At 41.6% G+C, this 20,450-nt stretch overlaps 1 long non-coding RNA gene across 4 annotated transcripts in view; it reads left to right on the top strand.

Annotated features, from left to right (window-relative positions):
* Positions 1–1,920: 1,920 nt before the first annotated feature.
* LOC132683425 (uncharacterized) overlaps positions 1,921–20,450 on the top strand; it is a 54,358-nt gene continuing 35,828 nt past the window's right edge. For 2 of the 4 annotated variants that reach the window (XR_013557968.2, XR_009612226.2), the window contains exons 1-2: positions 1,921–2,008; positions 4,060–4,132. This is a non-coding gene — a long non-coding RNA (uncharacterized LOC132683425). Of the gene's footprint in view, positions 2,009–2,756; positions 2,978–4,059; positions 4,133–20,450 lie in introns of all 4 variants that reach the window. The other 2 variants (XR_013557969.1, XR_009612225.2) reach the window with 2 other exon arrangements.

Genomic DNA, 20,450 nt, shown 5'->3' with positions numbered 1-20,450 from the left:
GCATTGTATCCTCACAAGGTTGAAGGGAGCTCTCTGGACCTCTCTCTCTCTCTCACTCTCCCTCTCTCTTTTTTAAGTCTTTCTTTTGATTCTAGTTAGTTAACATACAGTGTTATATTAGTTCCAGTTGTACAATATAGTGATTCAACACTTCCATGCCTCACCCGGTGCTCATCATAAGTGCACTCCTTAATTCTCAGGCTTCTTTTATAAAGGCACGAATCCCATTCATAAGAGCCTGTCCTTATGACCTAATCACCTTCCAAATGCTCTACCTCCTAATACCGTCACACTAGGGACCAGAGTTTAATAGAGGAATTTTGGAGGACCCGAACATTCAGTCTCTAGCAGTGTATATGGGTCTATCTTGGCTGCCAGGTAGAATTCCCTGAGGGCCAGGAGGGTTATTATTTATCTTTGTGTCCTCAATATCTGGCACAACACATGATATAGAGTAGGGACTCCTGAACTTTGACCTTTTCAGGGCTCTTCCATTCAGCATCACCAGCTGTAAATATACTCGCTTTTTTTTTGTCCTCAGTGGTGGCTGAGCTGAACCTGCAATGATACACAGCAAAATCAGGATGTTCTTTGTGAATGGGCTCTGTTGGCTGGGTGGCTTCCCAGGCATCTTCCGCCCATTGTTAATCCCCATGAGAAGGCGCTGTGGGTGGGGTGGGATGGGACTCTTGAAGCAGATGCGGGGCTCAAAGTCTCTCTCCCCCTACACTGTTACCAAGCAGGGAGGCTTGCTTCTCACCCCATTGGTCTTCCAAACCCAAATGTGTTTAATCACCTACAAGTACCACTCATTAGCTGCCCCTAAAAACAATAATTAGGTACCACTTTTTAATGTGAAGTGATCCATGTTACTATTGTTTCCTCCACATAGTGACTCTCCCACTGCTGGTATTGTGACAGCTAAATAAAAAGGCCAGTAATATGTGGGTTTCTGTTGTGTGTGTGTGTGAGTGTATGTGTGTGTGTGTTTTACCTTGAGGAAACAAAGACTACCCTGACGTAATGAGATACTAGGAATCTCAAAAGAGTCAAGCAGAACAATACAGATTCTTTTAAAAATGTTTTATAAAGCCACCAAGAAGGAATTATTCAGCAATAATATATTGGAGACTGGTTATTGTTAGAACTTACAGTCCATGGGGAAGGGTGGGGTTTGGGGAGAGAAACCAAGCTGTTCAAGGCAACCTGTGAAGGGCGGGTGACCACACACACATGCACATGTGTTGTTAGAGTTGACACTGTCTTCCAAGGACAGACATGAAAAAAAAAGCAAGATTCCTAATAGGAATTGGCCAATGCACCTTTTTAAGAAAGCTCTCTAGTATTAAACCAACACTTTTACAAGAAGCAAACCTCTTTATTAAAAAAAGTGCTCTGGCGGCTCCTGGGTGGCTCAGTCAGTTAAGCGTGGGACTTTGGATTTTGGCACAGGTCATGATCTCACAGTTCGTGAGTTCGAGCCCTGCCTCTGGCTCTGCACTGACAGCGTGGAGCCTGCTTGGGATTCACTGTCTCCCTTTCTCTGCCCCTCCCCTGCTCGTGCTCAGACTTTCTCTCTTTTTCAAAATAAATAAATAAATAAACTTAAACAAAAAGTGTTCTGCCAAATGCCACTCTGTGTAACATGAGTTTCAGAGTCCTCACTGGAAGCCTGCTTGCCCTAATCTCCCTGGAATTTCTCCATTTCCTGGTTGGAAAGTTTGGAATATGTCAGCACCAAGATTCTAACTCATTGGTCTGAGGAGTATGCCCCTCTCCCTCAAGGTTCCTGCCTGTGCTCTATGGGGAAGACCCTCCTAACTGTCATAGAATGCTCGGGTGACAAAACTGACATCTCACCATCTGATTGGCTTGGTGCCCAGAAGCACTCTGGGAAAGAATTTGAGTGTTCTAGGTGGTTGAGATTCAGACCCTGACAGTTGTAACTGATGGACTAGGCTGGGCACTGCTGATGAACCTCACATTCCTGAGAGAAAAATCATCCAAAGTAAGGCATTTTGCATGATAGACTAGACTCGGCATCAGAGCTTGTCACTGGAAAGATGTGGTATTTCCAAGGACTTGACCCCACCTAGACACCATACCTGAGAGGGCTCTGTGCCTTGTGAATGAGAGGATTATGAAATAAAACTGGAAAACAAAACAAAACAAATATCATTTGGGTTTCCAGTCATTTGAGAGAGTTGGGCACTAAAAGAGACAATGTTTCCATGTTGGATGGAGAGAGATGTTAGGACTGGAGATTAGGTGGTGGGTGATGAAGAAATAAAGGCAGGGGGAGAACAGATAAAGCAAGGTCACTGGAGGTCAGGAGTGGGTCAGTACTCCCTCATGGGGCTTTCAGTTGGTACTAATCTTCCCATTACAAGCCACTGCTCTGAGGCTGTGGAAATTTTCTGGAATTAAGAGGATGTTCTTAATTTTAAAGTGAGAATAACCTATGTGAAAGGGTGGGACATAATGACCAACATAGGGCATTGACATTTTATATTAGTACCAATAGTAAGAGCACTAAGGATCCAAAGGAAGAAGGGATTTCTGGGAAGTCATTTAGAGGGGGATTAGAGAAACCTTAATAAAAAACCAGAGACAACATTTAGGTAGTTGGAGGGAGAAACAAGGGGGGCAAGAAACTGTCCTAGGAGCTGAGATGTACCTTGATTCTATGAGTGATTTGGGGCACCTTCAATATCCCACCTATCTTAACCATTGTGCTTACTTTTTTTTTTTTTAAGAGTATTCTTCAACTTTCTAGAAGTCATTATGAGGGGCCCTGACTAACTGAGGAGACTCATACAGAAACCCTTGTCCCCATCACAGATACCTGGTTACCATTTTCCTTCAAGATGGCCATCCCTTGGGAGGATTACCCTTGGGCCTCAGAGGAGAAAGAAAACCAAAAGGCATAAACAATAAATTGAAAATTGAAGGTGAAAGTCAAGTCTAAAGATTTAGAGTAAGAGTTGTATGTATTATGAAGTTATATCCTTAAAGGGAATAAACTCTACCTGAGGTAGTAGGACATTAATTAGTTAATGAATTTTGTCAGTGTGGTTATTTGTATAATTCATGTGAGTGCACATTTACAACCTGAGATGAATTCCTTTACCTTGGTCTGCTTTTGGCTCTATCTTGGTATACAAAGCTGTTATAAAATGGAAGATGCAAACTAATTACAAGATTAAGAGAATTTTCAGATAGGTGCTTATCCTTGACCTGGCCCTACTAGAAAATGAGGATCACTTCAACATGCATTGGAGAATTAATATTCCTGGAAGGCTAATTCTACTTCTTTGCTCAATCCAGGAGAAAAGAGAATAAAATGAAAATAACAAAAATAATTTTCTCTCAAGGCCATCATTGCACTTTGTCCAAGTCTAGCAAGCACCATGTGACAAGTAAGGGGTCAGGTATATGGCTTGACACCTGTTCCCAGGCAGCCTGCTTAGGTGCTCACACTGTCCTGCACTGGAAGTTTTTCTCCCTGAATGATCCAGGCCGGCTTTCAGTGCAACATGAACTCACTGATTCTTTGCCAACCTCTCAGTTCCCTTGAAGTGGCAGGTGCTTAAAAGCCTGCCTCCTATTGCAAACCTCTGACTTCCAACAGCACCCCCTTCTTGGCTACACTTCTGAATCTGGAGTTTTAGCAACCAAATATCAGAGGCTGGCAGGTGGGTATTTTTGAGTTTTGACTTCATGTTTGGACCAAGATGTCATATTTGAAAGGAAAGGTGTTTCTTTGGTATTATTTTTTAAAAATAAAAATAGCATTACCAGCATCTCAACTCTGCCATTCCTGACTAAAGGTTAGCCCCAAACAGGCTTCTGGGGTTTCCATCAGGTTTATCAAAGATACTGGCAATATTAAGCTGTAATTTATGCTAATTTATTTCATATTCTGCCTTAAGATAGTTTAATCCATCCTTCCTCTCTCCCTCTCCCCTCCCTTCTTTCCTTCCATACTTTCCTTCAATTCTTTCTCCTTCCCTCCCTCCCTTTCCTCACCCTCTCTTTTTCTTTTTTTACAATCCACAGAAATCTCAGATGACGTTCTCCTGGAATCACCTAGCCTGAGGGGTGCGTCCTTATGAGGTCAAGGCTTTCAGAGGTATGTGTGGCCTATGACTTGGACCACCAGGTGAATATTGTTGAATGGGCCCTGACTCATTTCAGGTGGCCACCACATGGACAGTAGGTATTAGGAGGATCTTTTCTGTTCCAGCTGCTCCATGGACATAATTCCCCCCAACCCACTTTATACCCATTCAGCCTTTTATACCCATTGCCTGAAGGTCAGATGTAGAACCCCAGGGGCAGAGGGGAATTTTCCCTTCTATGCTCCCTTCCCTCCCCCAAGGAGGCCATTAAGAGCTAAAGGAGAACCGTGTCCTGGGAATAACCTTGGACTCTGAAAATCCTGGGTCAAGTAGTTTAAGAACGGTGACGACTGATTTCTCTGGAAATCCTTTACCCTCAAGACTTAGGAGATGGGCTGAGTGAAATGCGTGTCTGCTAGTGAATGGAGCCTAGAGCTACAAGTTTCAAGCTTGGCCACTGGCGGGGGGATGGGTTGTTGCTAAAATGTTAAGGGAAACAGTTGAACATCAGTAAGGAGTTCACTTCCACACAGAGGAACATGTATAGACAAAAGATCTAAAGTAAACTGAGGCATTTATACCTGCATGTGAGATTATAGTTGATAGCTTCCTTCTTTGTGTTTTGTACTTCCCAACCCACAAAGAGCATTGCGTAGGGAAACAATGTAGGGGTAGGAATTGTGCTTTTTCATTTCATTCTTGCGGTTAATGTCTTCTGCAGTGGACACCTGGCCTGGCACGTGGGTTGTGACTTACTATGGAGACAATCTGGGGTCTCCTCTAGTGCTCCTTGGGCAACAGAAACAGTGGTGTGTTGGAGACCTGGAAATGGTCCCAAGATAACTCCCCGAAATGAAGTCCTTAGCTAGGGAGTCCTGTGGACTTGTCATGATAATGAAGTTACGCTGCCAGCTTGCTAATTGCAATGATAGAATCATAAAGTGTTAGACCTAGAAGGATCTTGAAGAATCATCTACTATGTGTTCTCATTTTTGTGGCAAAACCAGGATGAGAGTTTGATAGTAATGTTATCTTTCAGTAAGCATCCACTATGTGCCAGGAATGGTACTGGGGACTTTATGCGGATTAATCTTTAATCATACTACTAAGGTAGGTATGTAATACCCCTATCTTGATTTTTATAGAGGAAGTTGAGGCATAGAGATTTAGAAGCTCTCTATGCCTCAACTTCCTCATCTATGAAGTAGCTTGTTTCAAATTATCCAACCAGAGTCCAAGGCGGGCTACCTGTTTGGCTCCAAAATAGGCTCTTGTACATAGTTCTGCCTTATTTTCAGCATGGGTTACCTGATTCTCAGTCTTAGAACTTTATCTCTCCTAGCCACTTAATTATTTTAAATTATAATTATTTTAAATAATACAAGTCTGTTTTTAACCTGTGTTAGCCGAACAGATCAACCCCCAAATTATAGTCCTCTTGTTGGGGTAGTCTGGTGCCATGAAGAAGCCCGCTTCCAAATTTATAGGCAAATCCAATATGAGAACAGGCCTTCCGCCTGAGCTCAGATACACTTTCACTTGCTCACCCACTGCCTTTCGTTTGTGAGTGTTCCCATGTATGGGCTGTGGGAATGCCCAGCCAGAGTGAGGGTGTGGTGACCAGGAGATTTTCACCAGAGCCGGAGCTGTAGGAGGGGAGCTGGGAAGAGAGCCTCAAGGCTGTCGCACCCTAAGGCCTCTGTTGGCGGTAGTTCAGGCTGTCTCCTCCTGACCCTTCTGCCTTCCCACTGTTGGAAGTTTGGGCTGACATGGTCTTTGGTGAAGAGAGAACTGAGGGTTTTCTGAGGTAAAGTTGAGGGGAGGTAGGGCAGCGAAGTATTTTCTCTGTCAGAGGAAAGTAAAGACTTAAATCATGAAGTGAATCAATGTGGAGTAAGTCCTCCATGTTTCAGCCATGCCAGAGGCATTCTGGTTAATCACATATTCTGAACTAGGGTGATGGTGTGTGCTATGTGTGGCTGAATACTTTTCCAGGGATTATAACACAATAAAGTATGGGTAAAACCCAAACTACACTAAATATAATTAAATCTTTCTTTGATGATTCTTAAGTCCTTTAGGATCCTGTAGTGCCTCAGGGTCACCATTATGTATATATCATCATCCTTGATGAGGCAGGCAGCTGAATAAAAATATAAGATTTTACGTTATAGGCCTCATTCTCACTCTGCCTATCTGGGTGGTCTTGGGCAGTTCTTGACCTCTTGAGCTTCAGAATCCTGTCCAAAATAGGGGTGGTAACATCACATCATAGGGCTGTCGTAGTAGAAAACTATGTGCATGTTGTAATTATTATCATTGCTGGTAAGCTACCAGGATATCAAAATGCTGGCTGATAGACAATTCTATTATATGTTTTTGTTTTTGTTTTCCAACACGATTCACAGTAATTTAGTCTCCTTTTAAGGAAAACATGGTTTTCCCAGAAGCAGGTATTTCTGAGAAATGATTATTTAGTCAAGGGCTAGCAGGTGCATTTAAACTGTGTTTTTAGATGGCAAAAGTGGTACATGTTTTTGTGAAAAAAATTAGAATATTACAGAAGAACATATTAAAAAATAAAAGTCCACTCTGTCTTCATTGTCTCAATCTTCCCTAGAAGGAAACTTAATGTAGTTTAGTATATATGTACTTGTGTGTGTATATCAGATGTAAATTATACTATTCGTTATTGTCCTTATGTCCCTATGACTATGCTTTTTTTCCCCCCACTTAACAGCATATCTTGGGGATCTTTTCATTGTTTTCATTACAGCTACATCTGCATGATCTTTCATAATCTGGATGCTTCATCTTGTTTAACCATTGCTCTGTTGATAAACGTTAGTTGTTTCTAGTTTCTTTTTCTTAAAAAAATTTTTTTAATGTTTATTCATTTTTGAGAGATGGAGAGAGACAGAACATGAGTGGGGGAGGGGCAGAGAGCTAGAGGGAGACACAGAATCCGAAGCAGGCTCCAGGCTCTGAGCTGTCAGCACAGAAGCTGACGTGGGGCTTGAACTCAGGAGCCGTGAGATCATGACGTGGGCCGAAGTTGGACACTTAACCGACTGAGTCACCCAGGAGCCCCTATATTTTTTTTCTTAATCCATGGCTTATCTTTTCATTTCATTTCTTAAGTGCTGATTTTTGAAGAACACAAGTATTTAATTTTGATGAGTCTAAGTTTTTAAATTTTTTCTATTATGGATGATGCCTTGGGTATCATATCTAAGAAATCTTTGCTCACCTCAAACTCACAAAGATTTTCTCTTACATTTTCTTCTAGAAGTTTTATAAAAACAAGGTGATTTTATAAGTTATTTCAAAGACTAGATGAAACTAATGTTTTCTATCGGCTCTTTCTTGACTGAAATTAATGGGTCCATGGAGTTTAACCTACAGAGCAGGTCTTTGATACTTTTTCACAGTAGTTTTTACAATTTGGTTGCATTGTGTATCTACAGAATCAACTACTGTGGCCTTTATTACTGACTCCTTAAAATGTTTTCCCAAGAGAAAATGTAAGATCATATTCATTTAGCAGGATCAGGATAGGTTTCCTTTGAGGAAATTGTATTTATTTCCTATACCATGAATAGAATATTCTCTCTGTTACATCATTTAACAAATGTAGGGCAATATCTTTCAGTACCAAAGCAGTAAAGTCATTTCCTATTACTAGCTGTTTTGATATGGCATATTTCCACTTGCTTCTCTTTATTCCTTGGAATTCATTTTATTTCTCTGGGTAATGAAGCTATTATCTGTTAGCTCTTAACAAGGTTCTGTGTGTGTGTGTGTGTGTGTGTGCATGTGAGTGTTCAAGCACTATATTGCTCTTGATTATTAGGAAAACTTCAATCTCATTTCTTTCCAAGCTTCATTGATCAGAGCACATATAGTTCTTCATCCCTTATTGGAAACTCTTAGAGCCAGATATATTTAAAAAATTTTTAAAAAATTTTTTTTAACGTTTATTTATTTTTGAGACAGAGAGACAGAGCATGAATGGGGGAGGGTCAGAGAGAGAGGGAGACACAGAATGTGAAACAGGCTCCAGGCTCTGAGTGGTCAGCACAGAGCCCGAAGCAGGGCTTGAACTCACAGACTGTGAGATCGTGACCTGAGCCCAAGTCAGCTGCTTAACCGACTGAGCCACCCAGGCGCCCCTTATTTTTGAGAGACAGAGAGACAGAGCATGAGTGGTGGAGGGGCAGAGAGAGAGAGAGAGAGAGAGACACAGAATCCCAAGCAAGCTCCAGGCTCTGAGCTGTCAGCACAGAGCCCAACTTGGGGCTCGAACTCCCAAGCCGTGAGATCATGACTTGAGCCCAAGTGGATGCCCAACCGACTGAGCCACCCAGGTGCCCTGAGCCAGATATATTTTTGAGTGAATAGTTAAAAAAGTTTTTTTCTTAGAAGATAGTATACTGAATCTCCAGAATGAATATAATTTCTCTCGAGGGTCAAGATAACTACTATTAAATAACATGGATATATTAATATCCATGGATATTACTTGGAGCCACGGTAAGTGGGTTCACATTCCAGGACACACGGACAGACTTTGGCAAGCCTTGGTGAGGCTTTCAGCCTGAGTTTTCTGAATGAACATTTTAAGGAGAAAGAATTTCCACTGTGGACCACACTATGGTTGAGATTATTTTCTAGGGGGAGGTATTTTGCCATTCAAAATCAATATGTGCTAGAAAAAAAAAAATACCTTCTCATCTCCCACTAGTTCCAGTGCATTAATTCCATCTGCCTCACGGCACAGCCTCTCAGATCTGTTATCTAGGGGGTCTGGAGTCCTGGCTTGGGGTGAAATTATATCCTATAAAATGGAATTGAGTCAAGCTGTGATATATTTGAATCCTATTGAGAACTAGATTATATGGTCAATGGCAGCTCAGAAGCATGTTTTAATCACCAAGCGCTGTGTTGCTGACCTGACAGCACTTGTGGAAATCTTTGGCCCATGTCCCTGGGGAAAACGAGAGCTTCATTGTGCCCACAATTTCTTTCCTCATGAATAGGACGTGTCATAGTGACTCATCAAATGGCACTTTATGAAATAATTGTAGGAGTAGTACCTACCTGTCATGAAATATTTGTACAAGTAAATGATAGAAGCTTCCATAAGTATACGGAGGTAAAAAATAAAGGAAAAGCCCCTTAATGCCACTGTCCCATTCCATCCCTTCTATCCTCCTCAAGGAGGAGGGGTGATACCAATGATAGCAATTTGGTGTGTGTCACGCGAGACCTCTCCTTTGTCACCACGTGTACGCACACACAAATACACATGGTCATACCTATAAACAAATGGGTCATACTCTTCAGATTGTTTTTAGCGATTCCTCAGAGACATCTCTTGGACGCTACTATCCTTTTGATGTCCGCAGAACATTCAGTCCCCTAGTGAAAAACCTGTAGGCAGTTTGGGGGGTGTTATAAACTATGCTTTAATAACCTTCCTTTATTCATTTATTTTTGTGCATATATGTGTATTTTTATGGACTAGATAGAAAAAGGTTCATGGTTTTTGGTTTATCTCTAAGGTCTTACTCTCAACAATTGCTTTTAGTCAGCCTAAATAAATGTCAGCATTGTCCTCTGTCCTACTGTTTATCTAGAAAGCCGTCTGGGGCACTGGTCATCTTTGCTGGACACATGGTGTCTCTTGCCGTGAGGATGGGGGGCATACAAAGAGGAGAGTTGTTTATGTTTACAGCCTTTGATACTTTTGATTTTGTCTGCTAGCTACTGAGTGTTGTGTTCTTTTATTCCCATATATAGGACAGGTCAGATAAAGTAAGAACTTGCCTTCAGTTATGTACATTGTTACAAGCTTTTTGGAGAGCTCTTGACAATATCTACTGAAATTTAAAATGTTCATGCCTTTTGATCCTGCAATTCTGCTGCTACACGGTACTATAGAAATAACCTTATTTTGAGACCTGAAAGATTTTGTTCAGATATGAATCTCAGAAACTTACAGGAAACTTATTATTTAAATAGTTCCTTCAATGGAGTGAATGTTTGTGTCCCCCCCCCCCCTAAATTTGTATGTTGAAATGCTACCCCCTAATGTGATGGTATTAGAAGCTTTAAATATCCTGTGATCTGACCTTATTTTCATAATTTTTACTAATACAAGTCAGTTGGTAGATATGCAGCCAAACTAAGAAACAGGTTGTCCTTCTGAACAGGAAAAAAATGGCTATTAACTTTTAAATGTAAATATGCAGCATTTTCCCATAGAATTGATGCTACTAAATATTATTTAAGACAGTGTAGTACTTGTCGAACACAGGCGCTATAGTGGAAACTACGGGTCCGGAGAGAAATGAGATAGAGCGCTTGTCCTCAAGGAAATTACCAGTGAGTAGATCATATTTTGGCTATTTTTTAAAAACCCAGTAATGCTGGGACAGAAACAGGGTCAAAGGATGAAATTCCATGGAGAAAGCTTTGGACACAATTTATTATATTATATTATATTATATTATATTATATTATATTATATATTATTACTTTTTAAATATAACTTATTGTCAAGTTGGCTAACATACAGCATGTACAGTGTGCTCTTGGTTTTGGGGGTAGATTCCCGTGATTCATATGCTTACCTACAACACCCAGGGCTCATCCCAACAAGTGGGCACAATTTATATATCACCCAAATGGATCCAAACTCTGTCCACCTTTGAGTATAAATGAGGCCTTACTAAGATTATGGACCAAATTGTGATGACCCTTGATGCCCCCTTCGATGACTGTAGAACCATACCTCCTCTTAATGTCTCTTCCAGTTTCCAGAGTAGGAACAAGTTCATGCATGTTTTCCTCGTCTGGTAACCTGTCACGTCACTTGTCTCTGGTCCAGCTGCAGGTACCTGTGATAACATGCTTCATTGGCAAAGGGTTCTTCTGCTGAGATTCTAGGGTTCCACAGAGGCACAGAGTCTGTGGCAGTGTCTGGGGAGGAACTGTGTTCTCCCAAACCCTCTAAGCACTTTGTTCCCTTGACCCCACAGGTGCTCTGCTTGTGCCTCGAGTGTTCCAATGAGTGACTTTCATGAGAAATGTTCTTCAAATTCCCACTCTAAAATCTCCCTCATCATGTGGATCTAAACCAGTGCCTGTGTGTGTGTGTGGGGGGGGGGGGGGGGTTGGGAGGGAGGTGGGATGGGGTAATGGACTGAAATTGAACTGACTTTTCATGTCCCTGCCAATATTTCCCCATTTTTCCTCTCCAGTCCCTGGTAGTTACTACTACTCTCTCCTTTAGAGAAACACACATTGTCCACACACATTCCTTAGGCAAACATGCACCCAAGGATGTAACAAGCCCACCAGCTCCCCCAAACTACCTGACCCTGACACGGACCATGTCTTGTTTGACTTTGTATCCCTAGTGTCAGCCTAGTGCTTGCCACAAAAGTGGACCTTTAATCCTTGTGGAATTAATGAATCCATGTTGTTAAAGGGGGTAGATTTAAGTATAATCTATGGATATCGAACAGAGATTTCCCCAACTTCATGGTCACGCCCATGGGAGATGCTAGCATGTTTGTTAACTTAATGAACAAATTGGTATCTTTCATGTTCCAGATTTAATGATCTCATGATTTGTGCTGCCCTGTTTTCTATATTCTTACCCTGTCACCTTTGTGACCAAAGAGATATATTTGTAAACCGTTTGGCCAGGATTAAAGGTATATATTTTCTGTATCTGTAAAATGATTTAAAAGGATTAATAGTAAGCATTTATTAAGAAACACATGTGCAATTCAAATGCAGAACAACTGTTCTAGGCACTGGGGACTTACCCATATTATGGAAAGCAGCAGACATAAAGGAATGAAAGGAAACAGGGAACCTGGGTTGGGGGTGGGGGAGGAAAGGAGGGAAAAAATAGAGAGAGGGTGGGAGGCAAGGCAAATGATGACCACAGATTCATATCAGAACTCCTGGTTATCTAGATTCCAAGTTCTAACACTGGCACCGAGGTGAGCATGTTCACTTTTATTTTTAAAATGGAGTTTTTGAGGAATAAGTAATAGATTCACATGGTTTGACAATTAGGTCTCAAAGTAAGAAAAAAAAATCCACTCATTTTTTTTCTAGTCACTTGGCTCTTGGATAGACATCTTATCTCTCCCAATGCAAATGTACCTCAGATTGAAGTCAAAGAGGAGATATAGAGAAACTTACAAAATTTTTTAGTCCCTTAGGCAACGTCAGAGCTGACAGACTTGTTTAGGAAGAATTTGTGATCTTGGTCTCATTAGTTTTATGTTCTAACATACGGAGCTTATTAGCCTGGACAGGAGCCCCTGATTGTTCACAAACCAGCAAAACCTCAGAAGTCTTGCCCTTTGTTTTAAAATATTTCAGGGGTGTCTGAGTGGCTCAGTCAGTTGAGTGTATGACTTTGGCTCAGGTCATGATCTCGCTGTTTGTGAGTTTGAGCCCTGCATCTGACTCTGCTGTCAGCTTCAGATCATCTGTCTCCCTCTCTCTCTGCCCCTCCCCATCTCGCTCTCTCTGTCTCCCTCTCTCTCTCTCAAAAAAAAAATTATATATATAAAATATATATTTATATAAAATAAATATTTGTATAAAATAAATATCATTTATATAAAATAAAATACATATACATCTATATAAACATTAAAAAAACCCAAAATATTTCAGCAACATTTGAATCTGGTGTTGGGTTGGGAGGAGGCTGTGACCATGCTAGGGACTTCCCCATGATAGTCCAGAAGCAGAGCAGAGCCAAAGGCTAAGAGGGAGAGGGGAGGCTCAAATGCCAGAAGACCAAACATAAGCAGTCTGTGCACAGGGCCCCAGGCAGGTAAGTGGACAAGTGTGCAGGGCCAGAATTAGCGTAAAGGGTCAGAGGTCAGTGAGGAAAATACACCTCCAACATTTAACTTAACCAGTGAAAGAGCTAAGAGAGCTTAAGTCACTGCTAACCCAGCAGCAGAGCTGGATGTTTTGGTGTGACCAAAAAAATCTTTCAAGCTTCAATAAACATTTTAGCGAACTTTATGTAGTAATGCAGAAAAATGATCAGTTTAAAGGATTGCCACTAATTAGAAGGATTGACAGAAAAGTGACAGTCATGATTTTCTTCTAGTGAATACTTTGTTTTCCTCTTTCTGTGTGACATAGTTTATTTTATTACTTAAGAAACAATTTTTTTAAGTTTATTTCTTTTGATGGAGAGAGCAAGCAGGGGAGGGGCAGAGAGAGAAGGAGACAGAGACTTCCAAGGAGGCTCCACACTGTCAGTGCAGAGCCGGACGTGGGGCCCAATCTTTTGAACGGGTGAGATCGTGACCTGAGCTGAAATCGAGTCGGATGCTCAACCGACTTGCCACCCAGGCACCCCCATGTGACATAATTTAGTAATTGTTGTTTGCCCTGCCTTATTTTCCGAAATACAAATTTATTTAGATATATAGCAATAGCCTGATTACATTTTAACTTTTCAGTTAAATGTTTAAAATTTTACAGTGCAATTCAATTTTAAAAATCCCTGTTTTTGCCGTCACGCAGCTTACAGGATGATCCTGTACCTTCTCTTCCTGGCACTTACTGCATCTGTGAGTAGCTAATGTTTGGTTTCATTTGTGCTTCCTTCACTTATCTTGTAAGCATCCTCAGGACAGAGCCATATCGGTGTTGCTCATTCAAAAAAAATTTCTAGCACCTTGCACGATGTCTGGCACACAATATGCATGTAGTGTTTGCCAAATGATGAAGAGAAAGAGATCAGCTGCGGTGAAGTGGTTAAACCAATGAGGAACCCCTCATTAGAGGAGGTCCTGGTGTTACTGGCATACAGAACAGAGGCTGTTGACCCTGGCGGGAAGGCGGTCAGGGGAAACTTCTGAGAGGGCTGATGTCTGACTGAACCTTCGCCAGGTGGGGAAAAGCATGCCAGCGTGCAAAGGGAAGAATGGGAATATTGGGAATGCCACTCCTTTGACACTGCTACAAGAGTGAGGCTCTGTGGTGAGAGGGGAGAGACAGTGGATGCAGTGAGCCACACTGTGGTGTAAAGGGACCCGTGTGTCAAGGAACGTGGCATTTGCTGAGAGATGGTGGGGAGCCTGGAGGGCGCGGTGGCCACAGGAATGTCAGACTGAGGAGAGGGAGAGACTTTAGGGAGGCTGCTTAGAAGACCAGAGCCATACCAGACACACTTTTTAACTTCTTCTAAGTCTCTTCCTGTCACCTCCTCACCTGTCACCAACGCTTCTCAGAGGAGCGGTCTGTCCCCACAATCTCTTTCCTCTGTCCATTCCCTCCTTCACCTGCTGCAAGGGGCTTCCCCTCCTCCGATTCCAGACCTGTAGCCCCTCTCTCCCCATGCCCCCTGCCCTTACACTACTGTCACCACACTCACCAGTGACCTCCTTATCCAGCTGTAGTCTCAATCTTTGTTTTGTGGGACTTCTTGACCACCATATTCCCCTTAAAGTATCTTTTCTTTTTTAAAGCTTATTTATTTATTTTGAAAGAGAGAGAGAGACAGAGAGACAGAGAGAGACAGAGACAGAGAGGGCCAGCGGGAGGAGCAGAGAGAGGGAGAGAGAGAGAGAATCCCAGGCAGGCTCCACACTGCGAACACAGAGCTCGATGTGGGGCTTGATCTCACAAACCGTGAGATCATGACCTGGACCGACATCAAGAGTTACATGCTTAACCGACTGAGCCCCCAGGTGCCCCCAAGTATCTTTTGAACCGTACTTCATTTATGATCCAAACCCAGAAAGCGTAAAAAGGAGTGAGTAGTGTCTTTCCCATCCTTGTCTCTCATTTCTCCACCGGCAGCCACTGCTCTTAGTTTCTTATGTATCTTTCCAGACATTCTTTATGCATATTTCAGCAATTCCAAATTTATTTGTATTTAGTGACAAATAGGAATGTGGGTTCTTATTTTTTCCCCTTCCTTACACAAAGAGTAGAATATTACATATCCTCTTCATCTCTGTGCTTTTTTCATTTAACAAACAAAAACAATACACATGCATGGATGCTGGGCATCTGATGCTTATCTTGTTCCAACTACTCATTACTTCCCAAACTTGCTTCTCCTACAGTCTTTCACACACTTGGTGTTGGTGGCAGTAGGGAGGGGTTAGGGCCATTTGCCGAGTCACTGAAGCCAGAAACCTGAGAGTCCTCTCTGACCACTCCTTCAGTGTCATCCAGAATATCCACAGGCCCATCATTTCCTTTTCTTCATTCCTACCACCACTGCCTGGATTGAAGAACTTTGTCCTTCAGGAACCCTTTGCCAAGATACTCATTATGATTCACCCAGTTGTTCATTCCCATAGCATTCTGTATATACCCACAACACTGAACATGTCATGATGACTGATTTGTCTGTTCTCTCACTAGACTGTGGGCCCTTGAGGGCAGAGATGTATTTATCTCATGTTTTACCCATAGAGACATAATGGATGCTAAATGAAAATATGAAAGAATAGATGTCCAGAAAAAAGTTCACTTGGTAAACTGTTCAGTGACTCTTTGTATGTTTTGGAGCAGTGAGGGAGACGGATGTATCTCAGAGGATCCCCGGTTTTGGGGCTGGATGCAATGAACAGAGATCCAGGTTCCAGGTAGAAGAACAGGTTTTCATTCTTCAGGGCTGGTAATTTGTGGGTTATACATTCTGTAGTTACATATATGATTTGGTGGGTCATATACTTGTGTATGTATCAGTCACAGCTTAGAATAGTCTAGAGAAGTAAGTTCAGAGAGTTATAAACACAGAGTGGCTGAAGTCAGGGTGTGATGAGATCACCTAAAGGTAATCTATAGTAAGAAGATGGATAAAGAGAGAATCCCGGATGACACGATCATTACTTGGTGAGTGAGAAAGGGGAAAAGAACAAGCGGTAAGTGAAAGATAAAAGGTAGGAGTGTTGTCGTGGAATCCCAAGGAGGAAAGTGTTTCAAGCAGATGGCGTAGGGGCTGACAGTGTCACTTGCTGCCAAAATGTTCAGCCAGATGAGGACAGAGAAGTAACCATTGAATGTGACAACTCTGAGCTCTTTGGTGATGATAGCAAGGCCAATTTTAGTGCAGTGGGGTGACTCTCAGGGTGAGAAAAGGAAGGCCAGGGATTGGGAGGATGCTTCCTTGTAGGGAGAAGAGGTGCATGTATGTAGAGTAAATGTAGGGTTTTATTTTTAAGCTTTTTTTTTTTAATTATAGGCAGAATATATATTCATTACTGAATATTAGAGCAGTATGGGAGGGTAATAAAAAGCCAAAAAGATCTATAATCCTACCACTCTAAACACTGCTGCTCTTTAAAACAATTTTTTGGGAGGGCATGTGGGTGGCTCAGTAGGTGAAGCGTCCGACTTCGGCTCAGGTCATGATCTCACAGCTTGTGAGTTCCAGCCTTGTGTCGGGCTCTGTGCTGACAGCTCAGAGCCTGGAGCCTGCTTCGGATTCTGTGCCCTCCTCTCTCTCTGCCCTTCCCCTGCTCACACTCTCTCTTTCTCTCTTTCTCAAAAATAAATAAACATTAAAAAATTTTTTAGAAATATTTTTTAAGTTTATTTATCCATTTTGAGAGAGAGACAGAGGGTGGGGCAGAGAGAGAGGGGGGGAGAGAGAGAATCCCAAGCGGCTGTGCACTATCAGTGTGGACCCCGATGTGGGACTCCTTGGGGGGGCTCCGTGTGGGGTTCGAACCCACCCATGAACCATGGGCTCATGACCTGAGTCAAAATCAAGAGTTGGAGACTCAGCTGAGTGGGCCACCCAGGCACCCCAACACTGATGCTTTTTTTAACCATTTCCTTACAGTCTTTTCCATGCATTTTAACCAAGCTGGGAAGAGGCCAAATTAGTGATTACAGGTTCTGTTCTGCACATACAGAGGACTGGCTTTAGCATCTGTCCTTGCATTAATTACCAGGGTGGATTTGGCAAGTCTAATTGGCTAGACCGTTTTCCTCCCTCACTGCACCCTGGGTATTTCTCCATATGGAGTTATTTAATTAGACAGAGATAAAACTTCTCATTCATTCATTCAACAAATATTTGTTAGCTGTCTACCATGTGCACTGCGTTAGTTGCTGAGGGATGGAGCAGTGAAGCAGACAGACACTTATCTCATGATGCTTGAATAGTGTCACTTGCAGAGGACCTCTACTTCACCCTGTGGCATACCCCTATTGCACTCACCTGCTAGATCTTACAGACAGGCTTTCGATTTCTTTTGTATAACTTTTCCACTTGATATTTCCTCTAACATTAAAAAGTCTTTAGAAAGTTTCCTCTTAATGTTAAATATTTAGCTTTTCTTTTCATATTTCTCCTTATAATGACACCTTCAGAAGTGTATTTGAAGTTAAGCTTGGTCCATATTTTGTACTATTTTTCAAGAATTAATTTTTGGAAGAGGAATTTGTCGAGTCAGAAGACCTGAACTTTTTATGGTATTTAGATACTTATTGTGAGATTGCTTTCCAGAGAGGTTTCCACTAATTTAAACTTTTTTAAAAATTATTTTTTTTATGTTTATTCATTTTTCAGAGACAAACAGAGAGAGACAGAGTGTGAGTGGGGGAGGCACAGAGAAAGGAGGAGACACAGAATCTGAAGCAGGCTCCAGGCTCTGAGCTCCCAGCACAGATCCTATCGCCAGGCTCCAATTCATGAACCGCAAAAATCATGACCTGAGTTGGGTGGGATGCTCAACCGACTGAATCACCCAGGCACCCCTCCACTAATTTAAACTCTTAACAGTGGAAGACAAAGTTACCTTTTTCACCTGAGAGAGGGGTCATTTGTTTATATGCTAAGTTGACTCAGCCAGTATAAAGGGATGCTTTTTGAAGATAAAGAAGATGGAACAAGTTTCCTGAGAAGTAGTGTTGATGAGATCTGGAGAAGGTGCTAGAAGGTACTCTTAAAGAAGAAAGCTCTCCTGTTGAGACAGGAGTTAAGAAGGGTGTTTGTATATGTGTTGTACAAAGAGTGCTACAAAGACTGTATATGTGTTGAGAAATGGGGAGCTGAGGGAGTTTCTATTTGATGGACTCCATTTTCTTTGTACGCTAGGAGGCAGGTGCATCTGTACAGAAAGGAGTAGGGATAAGAAGAATTAGGCTGATAGCTGTGGAGAATGAAGATGGCTTGGAAGGGCTATGTAGAAAATGGGACACCCCTAAAAGGTGCAGTTGCCCAGATTATGTTGCATTTTGTTTATAATTGTAAGTGAAGTCTTGATGCTAGGACTCTGTTTACAGGGTATAGTGAAATTGAGAATTGGTGATTATTTGATTAATTTGATGAATGTTCCAAATTAGGAATACCAGGTCAGGGTATGTTTCCGACCTAAATTATACAACGCAGTTGTCTGCGATGATCAAATTAACCAGCTGATTGCCAAATCTCTATTTCTCTCTGTCCCCTGTGGACATAGCCTAAAGGACTAATAAGTGAACTGGACTCTGCCCCAATCTATTTTGGGATAATTGATGTCTTTGTACTTGCATCCCAGCAGCTTGGTATTAAACACTGAAGCTTTGTGGAGAATGTCAGTAGGCGATTTACTACCTCAAAAAGCAGCCTTTCTCTTAAAAAGCTTATCAATCAGAACTTTGGAGGGAATTTTCCAAGCTCCCTAAGGAAAATCATATTTTACTGCTATGGAAAAATATTTGATTCCATGTGTTTTGCTTCATAAAATGAATTTGTTTCAGATTCTGAATGCTTATTTGTGATTTTTATTTCTGCCTTCGTGAATCACTTCAAGCCAATTTCAGTTTTACATTTAAGTGGTTTTTGTTCTTAAAAATATTTATATTCACCGAAAGTTGCATTTGTTTTTTTTCACTCACTGAAAAGTATCAGTGATTTTAACCTCTTGATAAGGAAAATCAATTGCGGTGAAGAAACATTTCATTTCTTACTGTTTAAATATTTCTTTCCTAAATTGGTGGTTGATGTAATGCAGGTTATGAAATGCATGGAGCCGGTTACTAAGCTAATTTGGGCTCTGAAATCCATTTTGTGAAATAGCAATGTAATCTGAATATTTTAGGGATTGACCTCAGTGTTCAAATTTCCTTTGTATGTCCTTAAACGATGCTGCGAGGAGTCATTCACTTATGCATGAAAACAAAAGTAACTGTAGTTGCTCCAACTTGGACTCTTCCCTCAGAGGCTCAGCCCACCTCCCCTTCTCCCATGTATTCATCACCCCACAGGGCTGTTGTGGTGCGAGGTGCTGGACGAATAGGCCTGGTGTAATGTTTCCCTCCTCTCAAAGATCACCCAACCTGTTGAGGTTTGCTAGCAGACCAAACATGAACAAAGAATAATTCTGTTTCAGTGTGAATATTGGGCTGATTAAAATGTGGCCATTTATGCTGAGAACAGCTTTGGGCATTAGAGATTTGTCATGTGCTCTTACCAATTGTAAAATGGATAAGTAAGCAAAAGTTCAAGATGGTAGAATTGTATCCTTTTGCGTCTGGATTTTTCTCTGTTCCTGGTCTAGGTCTCAGGATTGACAAGAATGACAAGTTGGGCTTGGCCTACTTATTTCTACAGTAGCTTGAAGGAAATGTGTGTAACTGAAGATACGTGGGAACACCTAGGCTTCCTCAGTTTTGACCTCCCACCTAGAGGGGGGGAAGCCTCCAGGTCTGAGGAGCCCAGAACCCACTTTTTCATTTGTTTTGTTTTTTGAGAAACTAGTAGAAGTGTATAGTTTTTATAGAAAATCCATGATTTCCTTTTTTTTTTAAGTTTATTTATTTATTTTGAGAGAAAGAGAGCATGCAGGGGAGGGGCAGAGAGAGACAGAGAGAGTGAGAATTCCAAGCAAGTTCCGCACTGTCAGCACAGAGCCTTATGTGGGGCTCGAACTCATGAGTTGAGAGATCATGACCTGAGCCGAAACCAAGAGCTGGACGCTTAACCGACTGAGCCACCCAGGCTCTCTGGAAATCTATGATTTCTAAATATTGGTATCTCATATATACATGTTGGCCTGTTGTACCTGGGCAAGTTCAGCCTCAGGGTGTTGGTCTGTGACCTCTGAGTAAATGGTTTCCAAGCTCTCATTTTCTAGGTAAAAAGCCAGACTTCACTAGTCTCCTTAGAGGTCAATGCTTATGAAACACAAGGTGGAACATGCTCCTTTTCATTACTTAATCTGCTCAGCCTTTTTATGTTTTGAAGAATAAGAAGGGACCCGTACTTAAATAAAAAGGAAGGCATGACTAAAATGCATTACACTGTTTTATTTCAATTTTTTGGTTAAA

Source organism: Panthera onca, chromosome C2, assembly GCF_046562875.1.
Source record: "Panthera onca isolate mPanOnc1 chromosome C2, mPanOnc1 haplotype 2, whole genome shotgun sequence".
NCBI lineage: Eukaryota > Metazoa > Chordata > Mammalia > Carnivora > Felidae > Panthera > Panthera onca.
Note: the sequence above shows the minus strand (reverse complement) of the source record. Positions and strands in the feature narration are given on the sequence as shown.